Here is a 10228-nt window from a genome sequence, read left to right as displayed (position 1 = left end):
GTTTGAAAAGCCATTTTTGTATCTTTCTTGTGTTTATATTGGGCATGCAAAAGTAACAGTGAAAGGGTAGATCTGTTTCCACCAATTTCATGGGGAATAACAGTGGTCATATTCGAGGTTGCTGATACCATCAGGATCTCTGGTAAGTTTAGGAGTTCAGATGGAGCACTGTGAGCTAGCTAGGCATAGGGTTGACATTTCCTGATGGTATAGATTGACATAGTCCCTGTATTCTGAAGTACATGTTGTCCTAATATGCCGTCCTACTTAATTCATATGAACCTTATAATACTGGTTTTGGAAGAGCAGCCCAATCTTCCTGCACACCATGAATATTCAGCTGGCCATTCTAGCACTTAAGAAGTAGCTTGGGATTGTAGATCACTGCGCAACCAATGTGCATTACTGCGTTACAGCAAGCTGTGTTGTCATACAGGATGTTATCTAGTACAAGCGTGAGAGTATTAGGAGTTTAAAGGTGTATTTGGACATTCTTGCAGAAATATGAAGGAAGCAGGAGAAATGGCAGGGTGGGCATGGCTGAGGTTCCAGTAGTATAGAGAGAGAGTGGGAGAAGGGATGTAGGGTAGCAAATGAGGACATTTATGGAGGATATAAACATGGAAGAAAAAATGAGTGAGTGAGTAGTGTAACTTCACTACTAAGAGGAGTGTGTTAAAAGTTGCAGGATATGCTGGAAACATTGCAAGCAAAATGGGCTCCATTTCAGAAGTAAATGGGATGCCCAGACTGGTTGTAAGCCATCATTCCCATAAGGACTTCCTTAAGCCACATGCACTCTCCAATAACTTGCCCAATGAAGTGTAGATTAAACATGCTATGTTATGGAAGTTCTTTATTATGCTTAAATATGGGGAGGTGGCAGCAACAATGGAGAAAGTGGTAGTGATTCATCTTTTATAACCATCCTGTACCAAGAAAGTTATGTATATTTTTGGTGGCGAAAATAACATCAGTTGTGGAGTAAGGATTAGTGGAGGTGGAACTTAAATCTGAGGCATCTTCTGGAGGAATCCAGAATGCACGAGGAAGCAGAACAGAGGAGCAGCCTGTTTCCTTAGGTATGTTGGGGAAGATGACAGATGAGCCCCTCTGCACCCAAATGCAGCTTCCTTCATCTTCTCAACATCATGAATGCTCCCTTTCACACCATGTCGTTCGTGGTATAGACATTGGGGTTCTTCTTTGTTTTAAAATTTTTCTTTGGTTCTCCTGGACAGAATTCGATTAAGGCTCATCCTCTACCTGTTGTGTTCATGGCGAAGAGGTGGGTGGCAGGGACTTCTTTGTGAAACAATGTTCTGTAGGTGCACTATAATATATTCCCAAACTTTTCAAAATGTTGTTTTTTTGGTTTCATGTGCCGTCCTGGTATGTGCACTGCCCTTCTTTGCATCCTTTAAAACTTGAACTGTTGCTGGATTGGACTCAGCTCTCAGTCCCAAGACGGACAACTGTACAACCCGTAGTTACTCTAATTTTCAAACAAATAAATTAAAAATAATATTCCAACAGATTCCTTGGCGTAAATTCTTCTAATAATGATCATCACAATACATATTATCCTTCTCCATCAACAATGAGATGACATCTCATCTCTCCACAAGATGACCATGTACGCCGATGGAGTCAAATTTAGACTTTAGACTTTCAGTTATTCCAAAAGTCCCAATGCATTGCCTGCAAAGGACCCTTCCGCCGGGGCACTACAAGAAAACAAAATAATTGTACAGCTTTATGAGAACCACATCTCGTTCCCCAAACAACAGAAACATACATTGAATAAGGTTCCGCTTCACACTGTGACGAACATGCTCCGCGTGAAATGCAACTCATATTTCATCGTGAAAGCCCAAAGTGCCAATATGCTAAGCTGACAAAAAATACTTGAGATTGAAACTTGACCATGAACTAATGAAAAATGCCCACATGCTGAGCGCTACCTACATAAACCCAGTACACAGAAATTGTAAAGGTGAACACGGTGAGGCGGAAAACAAAATATGACTGCTCAGCACCATTGAAGGGGAGTCTTTTTTCATGTTTTAGGATGTTGCGGGCCCTTTAAGTGGCCAGCCTGGCGCACTGGTTTGCACATCCAAGTGAGCACTTGTGGCCAGGGAGGCCGCACTATGCATCAGATGCATTTTTGCGACGGAATTATGAAATCAGTAAGCGTATGCATAGTGTTTACTAATGTTTATGCGGGTATCTGCAGTTCATCCTAATTATGATTCAGTCCAGACTGTCTCAGCCCATGTGTGTTATGAACTCTTAGTCGCCTCACCAGCGTGGGTACTGTACAGGTGAATCGCATAAATCGCAGAAAACTGCCTGAGGCTGGCAGTGTCTGGTTGGCCCGTAGCTGGTCAAAACTATTACTGATGATAAATAGTCATTCAGTGACCCACCTGGATCCAGCGGTGGCGCTTTGCCTTTTGTTATTTTCTGGCAAGGCACGCCTGCCCACTGTGATCACGCAGTGATTGGCTCCCGAGGCAAACACTCCAATAGTGGGCCGCAGCTAAATGAGTTGTCTTCCAAAGTGCCAACCGCCGCTGCCAGAGTCAAGTGATGCCTGGCTTCCGCCTGAGTAAGGAGATTGAGAGCGTCATTCTGGGAGTGTTCGATGCACCATGATTCTTTACTACTGGTCTGTTTCAGTATCTCCGGTGTAGGTCTGCATGTCCTTCACATAAACATAGACCATGCAGGGAGCAAAGAAATACCATGCATTTCATTACATCAGTCTGCTTGTGGCGTCTCCTAAAACCTCAGCACACATACCCAGTTACCATCTTCTACAGCACCGCTAAATTAGCCTGCGTCCGGTGGTCTATGTCTGTTGTTCTCCCTCTCTTCGATGCTGCTTGGTGCCTGCCGTGCAGCATTTACTTTGGCGCTGAGGAATGGAAAATGGGGGTCCCAGTGGTGGCACCCAAAGGCATCCACCCCTGGAGTACTTCGGGTGGGTGGAGCATTCCAGGCCAGGGTGGGCCCCAATTGGTTATAGTTCAAGCTAAGGGCTGGGTTTTGAGTGGCAGTTAGGTCCCTGTCACCTCGGTGCGCTCCAGTTTGAGCGATGTGGTCCTGGTAGGTAGCCTAGAGGTTTTTGTCTAGTTTTTATGCCCGTTTTGCTTGATTGTTCTTTCTGCTTCAAAATTAGCATAGCGCCAGGAAGAAGTTGGTAGTTTTTATTATCAACGCTAATATTTTTTCGAATTAATGGAGGCGGAAAAATCACAGGCTGTGCGAGATGACTTGAGGGAATTATGCCAGTGTGGCGTGATGACCTAATTAGGCCAAGGGTCCTCTCGCAGGCATGGTTGTGTATGGAGTGGCCTAAACGGTCGCTGGCTAGTGGAGTTGCTGTGGTTATACTGGATTGCCCACCTACGAAGTCAAAATTAAAAATAAGAGGCGGTATTGAAGACTACTGCATCGGGTGGTGAAGCGCAGGATAAATTGCACCAAAATAAATTGCACTTTGGAGGGCAAAAATGAAGGAGGTGCGAGAGAGCGAGGATATGCGCTGGGTGTCTGGAGAGATCAGCCAGTGTGCTAAGGCAGCGAGAGAAACCAGCGAGCGGCTCTCACGGGGAGGACGCGTGCTGCATCAGCACCTCCCCCGCAGAGTGCGGTGACTGAAGCAGCATACCAGGTCGTGCTAGAGTGCTCACGTCCATCAGACAGCACAAGTACTCATGGTAAATATGTGGAAACTGAAATAGGACTGGCGAAAGGAGGGAGAAAACCGGGTACACAAAACAACAATGCTGAGTGCATCTAAAAAGGTAAAACAGGCTTTTCAAACTGAAAGTGGATGAGCTTCAAGAAGGTAGTGGTGAGGAACAGCTTACTTATGAAGGTTCTGGGGTTATTCAGGAGCTTGCTCAAGAAGGAGGGGAGGTGCAGGTTTCAGCAGATGCAAGATCCATGAGCCAGTTTAGAGAAACCAATTTGCAAATGGGAGGTATAAAGTCTAGCAGAGTACAGGGTAGGTGGGTGTGAATATCTGATCACGAAGCCAGTTTACAGCAGGGTGCAGGGGGACAGTTTAATGGCCATGACCATAGATCATGCAGGTTGGGGCGACTTGCAGGGGTCCGGGGGGAGAATGCTGCAGAATATAGACAGCTGTGGGGAGCAGTTTACGGACAGGTTTCAGGTGACCTTTGTCAACCGGCCTGAAGTGAGGGAGAGGTTTGCAGCAACCATCCCGACAGCTAGGGAGGATATGTTGTGCAACATAGAAGCTTCTGTAATGTCAAGGATTGACTGGAAAATGTTTGATGGGGGAGTGGAAGATGGTGAATGTCCGAGTGATAGTGGCCTTGAGGTTGGTATGGATATGGAGTGTGAACTTGATTATGAGGATGAGGAAGACAAATTAGAAGAAGGGAAGATACCTCCCTGGTGTGAGAAATGTGGAGTGGTCACTGGTAAGGAGAGGAAGGGAGGGGGCATGCTAATATTGTTCGCCTTAGTGCTGTATTGCAGGAACAAGTGGGAGCAGATGTTGTGAGAATACCAGGAGACACTGGAAGCACTCTGAGGGGAGAGGCGGAAGGAAGCAATCAGTTTTGGAAGGCTAAAGATTGCAACAAGGTGAGAAACACTGGTGGTGTAGTTGGGATTTGAAGGGGGCCAAGGATATTGTCACTGTGGATATAGGGGTAGGGACTTCCATGGTGGATAAAGGAGAGGGGACGGAGGCAAGCGGTTTGAAGGTAGGTGACAACTTAAGTAGGGGTTTGAGGACAAAGGGGGAGCCAAACACTGAGGATACATCAGACGGTAGGGAAAAATCAGAAAAAGGTCAAGAGGAGAGCAAGAAGGCTGACACTGAAAAGGCTGCGAAGGAAGTTGTTAATAGATTACCATACATAGGACTATCAATGCCTCTGAGGGTGCATCTTTCTACTTTGACTAAAGAAAAAATTTGGAAAGGGGAATTTGTGGATGTCTTTAAGTTATTACACAGGGAACTGCAGGCTAAAGAAGGTTTGAGGGAAGTAGCGAGGGAATTGGCAAAAAGACCCTGGGTAACCACTAACATTGATTCCTGGACATTGGCGCTCTTTAAATATGCTAGTGTTTATTGTGACAAGTATCCCAATTGATCAGTATCTATATTCAAATACATGGATGCAATAGAGAAAGTGTGCTGAGAGTTTTTTTTTTTTTGATGACTTCACCATGATAAGGAGTTCAGAGAAAGGATCGTATTGAGGCCTGATAAACCTTGGGGTTGAGGTGGACAATGAGCTATGGGTACAATGGATGTAACCCAGAGATCCCTCACCTTCCATGCATACAGACAGTGAGCCGGCGGTACCGTACCAGCCCTTTCAGGCGCAACCCACCCTAGGGTGGGGGTGGGGGAGGGGGTTTTAAGCTGGGGCAGAGGCGATTCATCCAATCCTGGAGCATATTGGGGTTTCAACAGGGGTTTCTACACCAGAACTCCTTGCAAATACAAGCAAGAGTGCTCCAAATGTAGGGGGAGACATGCAGTGTTGCAATGCTTTGGGTAACAGGCTATCTTCAGTGGCAGTGGGCAGGGTCGAGGAAGTGGAGCACATATGCCTGGACAAAAGGGCTTTTACACCAATTAACTTGGAAGTTTTTAATTATTGGTTGGTATTTTACCCTAAAAGAGAAGAGGTGCTGGTTCTAAAATGGAGGCTTGGACAAATTTTCGATTGGGATATCAGGGACCGGGGGTCAGGAGATTTGCTGACAACCTAAGATCTGCCAAAGAACATCCAGAAGTAATAAAGGAGAAGTTGAATAAAGAAGTGACAGAAGTGAAGATGGTGGGCCCCTTCGAGTATTGGCCATTACCAGATTTGATGGTTTCCCCATTAGGAGTAGTGCCCAAAAAGATTGCAGGTGAATTTAGGTTGATCCATCACCTTTCCTGGTCGGAGGAGGCATCTGTTAATGATTTTATTGCTAGAGAGGATTCAACAGCTCAATTTGCATCATTTGACACAGCCATTTGTTTGGTTAGAAAGGGAGGTGTGGGTGCTGAATTGGCGAAATGTGATGTAAAACTACTTTTCAACTCCTTTCTATTCATCCTGTTGTCTTTTCTCTGTTAGGGATTCAATTCCAAAACAGTTTGTTTATTGACAAAGTGCTTCCTATGGAATGCCTGTTTCTTGCAGGTCATTGGAAACGTTCAGTTCCTTTTTGCAATGGTGTTTTACTGTCAGGACAGAACATGAGCTAGTTACTCATTATCTGGATGACTTTTTGTTCATTAGTGCAGGAGGCGTTGATGCATGTCAGGCAGCTTTAACTAATTTTCAGATTTTGGCACAAGAGATGGGTGTTCCATTAGCTCCTGACAAAACTGGAGGTTCTAAAACAAGATTGGTTTTCTTTGGTATTGAATTGGACACAATCAACTTGGAAGCATGGTTACCCCAGCAGAAAGTGGAAGAACTGGTGCAATTATTGGACAGGGTGGTGTTGGCTAACAAAGGCAGTTGAAGCAAATGCAACAATTGTTGGGTCATCTTAACTTTGCCTGTAGAGTGATACGAGCTGGACACACTTTTTGTAGGATGCTGGGTTTTGCAATGGCAGGTGTACATTTGCCACATCTCAGAATCAGATTCAAGGTAGCTTTGAGGTCAGATTTGAAAGTATGGTTCATTTTTCTCTGGGGTTTTAATGGAGTGTTGTGGTATTCCTGGATGAAGATTTTCAATGGATGGCACAAATGTAATCTGATGCAGAAGTCTCTGAAGAGTTTGGCCTGTTTTGGGATGGGTGGAGGTGAGCAGAAAAATGGCCATTGCACTAGAAGCAAGAGCAGAGAAGCATTGCCTTTTTTTAATTTTGCCACTGCTCGTAGCTTTTTTCTGTCTAGGGTAAGGGGCTGGAGAACAAAACTGTCACTTTTCACATTGACAACATGATGGATGTCAATTTGGTGAATGGTCAGAAAACCAAAGATAGTAGATTGTTAAAACTGTTACAATGATTCATGTTAGGTTGCTTGATGTTTAACATTGTTTTTAGGGCCAGGGATGGACAATAAAACTGCAGACGCTTTGTCTCATTTGCAGCGACAGAGATTCCATGGTTTGGCACCCGAAGCAGATTTGTTGAAGACTCAAGTGAGGCAATTAGCAGAGTGAGAGTTATGGAGTTGGTTGAAAATTCCATTTCATTGAGTATGAAGTCTGCCTACAGAAGATGGTTGGAAGAGATTTTGCGGAGTGGGGCACAATGGAGGGCCCAGAATGAGGAGGTATTGCAACCAGGTGCATTTCATTACGGGTAACATAGATAAGAAGGTTTTGATTCCGACCTTTGCAGGCAAGCTGGCAGGGATTAGTTTCTACGGTTTTACTGGGGATATAAGGCATCAGCAGGTGAGATCGGCAGAAGAATTTTAGCAGGTTGGTCCATGGAATGCAGGAGCATGTGTTTCATCGGGGCGCCAATAACAATGAAGTGTTTGATGTTGTTGGTCAGCTGCTTGTTTGATTGTTGTTATTACATTTTTGAGGTTTTCTTGTTCAAACTGTGCATGTTATGGGCTTTTTGGGGGGCTTTCGGGATTTCTGAGTAACTAGGTAGTACAAGTGGTGGGGGACTGAAGGTAGAACACGTGTTGGATGCTGACAATACAATGAACATCTTTCTTGCAAGGTCCAAAACAGATCAGGAGGGTAAGGGTGCAAGGATTTGTTTTTCCAGGATTGGGGGGACAATGTGCCCAGTAGGTGCTTGGCACAAATGTAAAAGTTGGATGGGGCGGGCTAAACAAATTTATGTTTTCAGGCATCAGGATGGGTCACGGTTGATGGCAGGTCAACTACTGGCTATTATGAGGAAGGTGCTGGCAGCAAAAGGAGAAAGCCCCAGATGCTTTGGGACACATTACTTCAGAACTGGGGCAGCATCTGAGGCAGCAGGGTTAGGGTTCTCGCTGCAAGAAGTGCAACAGCTGGGGAAATGGGCATCAGACTGCTGTGGGCGATATATCAGAGAGTTGGACAGTCATGATTATGGGGATTAACATCCTTTTCTCATTTTAGGTTGTGTGGCAGGACCCCTTGCAGTGGCGTCCTATACATGGATTGTGGGCCATTCCTTTATAAAATAGGCAGCGAAACATGCAGCACAGAGACCATACGGGAAGAATTTGGGTTTTTGTTTTGTGAACATTAATATCTCTTGGTGAGGGAAGAGTGGAATGAAATGGTGTCAATTGCTTCCTTGGCTGTCTGATCTCATTTTGGTGAAGCCTTGCCTGGATGTCTTGGTATGAAATTTAGGGGAGAACGATCTGGTTCAGGAGTCGGGCTTAGGTTCGTTGAAAGCAATGAAGCATGACTTGGATGTGATAGGTAAATCTTGGGTGGGTACACAAGTGGTATGGACTGCTTTGGTTCCCCATAGAGATTGGAGGGGCAAAATTAGATATGCAGCAGTAGAAAAGGCCAGCAGGAAGGTGAACAGGGGCGTGCAGCATTTTTGTGAGGCCAGGGGTTTCAGTTGGATTGAAAACACTGACATCAAGAAAGAGGATTTTGAGTTTGTTAGGCAGGATGGTGTTCATCTTTCATATCTGGGGAACAAGCTTTATTTACTGGAGATCAGGGAGTTTTTATCTAGGTTATTAGCTCATAAAGTTGGCTGTTGGTGCAACAGCCCACTTTTTATGGGATTTATTTCTTTGGTTATTGCTATGTGGCTGTTATGGCGACAGCCTTCTTTGCGTACATTGGTTTTCTCACGAAACTGTTGGTCAAGGATAAGGGGGAACAGGAAAAACATCTTGTCATGTTTTTTCTGGTGGCAGAAAGTGAGGACAGATAGACAGGCCAGAAGGGTTGGGGCCTCGCAGGGTAGGCATGACAGAGGGAAGGTAGGGGAAAAGATGGTTGGGTTGAGTGAGAATGCAGTAAATAGAAAGAAAAGGGGTGGTGAGGAATGAAGTTTTGAATGGTGGATGGCGCAACTGTTTCAGGTTTTGGGGGGATGTTTATGGGTGGGTGTGTTAGGTTTTAGTATATGTATTAGTGAGGCAGGGTTTTGAATAATGATATGTAAAATTTGGTTGATAGTCTGCTTACCTGTCCTAATAATGCGGTCTTTTACTTTCTAACTTTTCTGGTTAATTGCGCCTTCTTGCCTTATGTGTTCATCTCCACCAATCACGCCTGGGATGGATGCTGTGACTTTCAGCAGCTTGAATCCTCGTCTAATCAGCAAATACCCAGCATCCAAACTTCCAGCGCTCACCTGCCTGAGCTGTGCGCAGGGGCTTCATACTCTTTCCTTTCCAGAATATTTTCACAAAGAGAGAACCCACTTACTTTCTTTTTATGTTCATGAATGTATAACAGTGGTAATGTTAGACTGAGATTTTAGGTTAGATTGAAAGTCGTATGCCGAGATGTCAATTGGCAAGGATACCAAAGATGAACATCTCTCTACATCAAAAGTCATATGACCACACTGTCATTGTACAGTCAGTGTCCGTTCATGTTGTCAGCATTTCCCAGCAGTTGGTAAGCGGCCAGTTAGCACAGAAGGCGGGCAAGCACTGGCTAGAGAGTGATATCTGTTTAGAGAGGTGTAAAGTGTGGTAATACACTGAAAGGAAGCAGTTTGAATTTGTAATAAGATGTCAAAGGTAGCCAAACATGAGCTTGCATTTTTACGCTGGTCAGAGACAGCCAAGTGGTTTGTCAATGGTACTGCAAACAGGTGCAGTGGTCGGAGCAGGTGTAAAATGTCAAATGTAAGGAGACTATGCAAGAATATTGCAGCATTTTGGAGAAGAGCGTTTTGGAGGAGTATCTGCCTGGCAGAAAGCTGAAGAGAAAAGTGGGATATTACAAAGTGGCAACAGGTTAATGGCCTACCATTTCAGGTTCTTTGAGGCAGTTTCAAAATATTTTAGAGAGTCTTGATGCTTAAAAGGGTGTAAGTATTGCTCTCAGTTTTCATGGACCTAATTTCTTGGTTATTCTCACGAGAAGGTGTCACTCCAAGTGTCAAACATTTGGTCGTTGTATGTCACTCATTGATACACTGAAGCCATAAAAATGTCACACATAAATCATCTGAAAACTTGGCGACTATAGCTATCCTTCTTAACTTGAAAACCTATGCATTCTAGAGTGCACATTTCACACATGGTTGCACATTACAAAAGGTTCAGTTTTCTTATTTC

The sequence above is a fragment of the Pleurodeles waltl genome, chromosome 12 (assembly GCF_031143425.1).
Source record: "Pleurodeles waltl isolate 20211129_DDA chromosome 12, aPleWal1.hap1.20221129, whole genome shotgun sequence".
NCBI lineage: Eukaryota > Metazoa > Chordata > Amphibia > Caudata > Salamandridae > Pleurodeles > Pleurodeles waltl.
The sequence above is the reverse complement of the archived record's forward strand: the minus strand, read 5'-3'. Positions refer to the sequence as shown.